The sequence below is a fragment of the Mustela putorius genome, unplaced genomic scaffold, assembly GCF_011764305.1.
Source record: "Mustela putorius furo isolate JIRA1106 unplaced genomic scaffold, ASM1176430v1.1 tig00003845_pilon_pilon_pilon, whole genome shotgun sequence".
Classification (NCBI taxonomy): Eukaryota; Metazoa; Chordata; class Mammalia; order Carnivora; family Mustelidae; genus Mustela; species Mustela putorius.
The window spans coordinates 84,705,218-84,707,668 of NW_025421998.1; positions in this window are offsets into that span (position 1 = coordinate 84,705,218).

A 2,451-nucleotide genomic window follows, 5' to 3' on the forward strand; every position below is an offset into this window, starting at 1 on the left:
CAAACCTAGATGTTTAACTTACTGTTTTCCAAGATGCTGCTAATTGAGTAGCTGGGTCTGGTGGCTGCACTGGTTGACGTCTTGCTGCAGAGGTACCCAAACCCATCCTTTGACTTTGGAGGAACGTCAAGCAGTTCAGCAACTCTTGATTAGTGATTTCTTTTCTCATCCTTACGGTGCCAGCAATGGTTAGGTTTGGCTCGTCACAAGGCTTATGTGTGTGTTGTAGTTGTGTGTTTTATTGTGGCTCTTAGAAATTATGGCACCTAGAACATTTTGAATCAAGGAGTTTATGGTGGTCAAAGTTCTTCATTGTGGGCAGTTTCAAAATTCTCCTGTGCTTATTCCTGGGTTCAAGTATCTCTTTGACTTCTTCATGGGGGGACTTGTAGACCCTAAATGTGTGGCGTAAATGCCATGGGACATAAAGAAGCTTGTAAGAGGCCAGAGAAGAGCAGGGCAGGGAGGGCCTCGGCGCCAGACTGTGAGGCCCAACGGTCATATTGGCCACTCCCTTTTCACAGATGTTTCTTTTCTGACACTGGGCCACACACCTGCCATTTTCTCAGGCAACAGGTTTTATCTCTGGAAAGCCAACTGGTTCTTGATTTTTCCCTTAGTTTACTGTCTCCCCTTTTTGTCTGCATTTAATGTGCATGGTGCTGTGAGTAATTGTCTAGTCATTGGATAAAAGGTCTTGATGAGGTGGGGGAAGCCATAAGTCATCCTTCCCGATGAACTAAGTATCATTTTAAAAACTAGCATGAGGAAGGAATGAAACTGAGGATCATTATTTTTGGTGTGAAGTTTTAGTTCTGGGGTTTTTTTTGTTTGTTTGTTTCGTTTTGTATTTTAACTCTAAGAAAGGAGTGACCTAAATTTTCACTTCTTTGCCATCAGGCTGCTAGATATTTGAGCAAGTCACTGAGATGTGAGCATTTGGAAGTCCTCAGGTGTTCGCCAGGTGCTGCAGGCATACGAGAAGGCACGTGCTGATCATCCCATCGGTCACCTCACAACAGGAGGCTCAGATGGGAGATTTGGGACATATTTTTTTCCTTTAAGTGCCTCTTTTCCACTTAGCTTTTAAAGTTACTCTTCTTTTTTCCTTCATCCCAGAAGGGATCTCTTTAGCTCATGTGTGGATTTAAAATCACTTTTGAGTTGTGGCTAAAGTTACCATACATTGTTGAGTTCCGGGGAAGAGAAAACTGTGGTCTCTAGACTTGGACTTTTAACTTCCATGCCTTATTAGAACATCCCACCCATGTTGGGTTGAGTTCATGGTGCCCATAGTCTGCAAGGTCTTAGAATACCACTCCCCTGTGAGTTTGGGTCCTTTTGGGGGGACTGAGGGGTAAGGGCCAGAAGAGGAGAAGGAGCAACTCCTCTAGAGGTACCCCCCTCCCCCAATCTTGCCATGACCAAGTCTGTTTGACATTTAGCCTCTTACCACCCACTGCTTAGCTTACTCCAGTGAGGAGCTCTCTCCAGAGCAAGTCAGTTTGAGCAGCGCCATGAGTTCAAGACAAGGCTTTGCTGCATTACTCCAGCCTGGTCTCTGGATATTTGGTGGAATATATCCAGTTCAATAAGCTGTGCTGTCTAGGGTGGTAAAAGGATTTTTGTCATGGATTTATATAGGGACCAAAGCCTGAATGCTCAGCCTCTGTTCTTATCTTCCCATGCTCCTTGGGAAATAAGCAGATCTCTAGCTTTGCTACACTGGAGAGCTAGAAAGAGAGTCTAGTTCAATCCACACTTGCTGGCAAAAAAGGATTTAAGCCTTCTGAGGGCAGTCTTCTTTGAGGTAGACTTTTGGAGGCCTGACATCCAAGACCTTGTATGTGATGTTTTTATAAAAGTACATATCCTTGGTCTAAAGTGTCTTCTTTTAATATAATACTAGTGAAAAGGATGTGGGTGTGACCAGCTCAGAGTGCTATAGAACCGCACATATGCACATGTTCTGGATGCCAAATGAGACTGTGTGTATGATGACTTAAGTGTACATGACTAGAATTTTATATAGGGGTTCCCCAGCCATTTAGTATACCTGTAACCAGCGCCCTGAATTCCTGACACTGTTCCTTGGTTTAGGAAAGTTTATGCCTGCTGCTTCTCTGCCTCTTTGAGGCACTCCCTGCCATCTTACTGCAGTCCTGTAAATTGAAGTGCAATATATAGAAACACATATGAATATATACAGATTATATATAGGGTGTAACTATAAAGCAGGTAGACTACTTTTTTTTCTTTTTTAATCTGCTTTGGGAAGCCAGCTCATTGTTTTAGAGTCAGCTTATATCAAGAATGTGAGATGTGATCAAGCTAGCATAAACCAACTCTTGGTCAGTCTGGATCTTCAAGTCTGTGTTTTCTCACTCCAACTCTTAAAGACTTTTTATTCCTTGGGCTTGTTAGAGTTGAGACTTTTCCCCAGTCATCTTT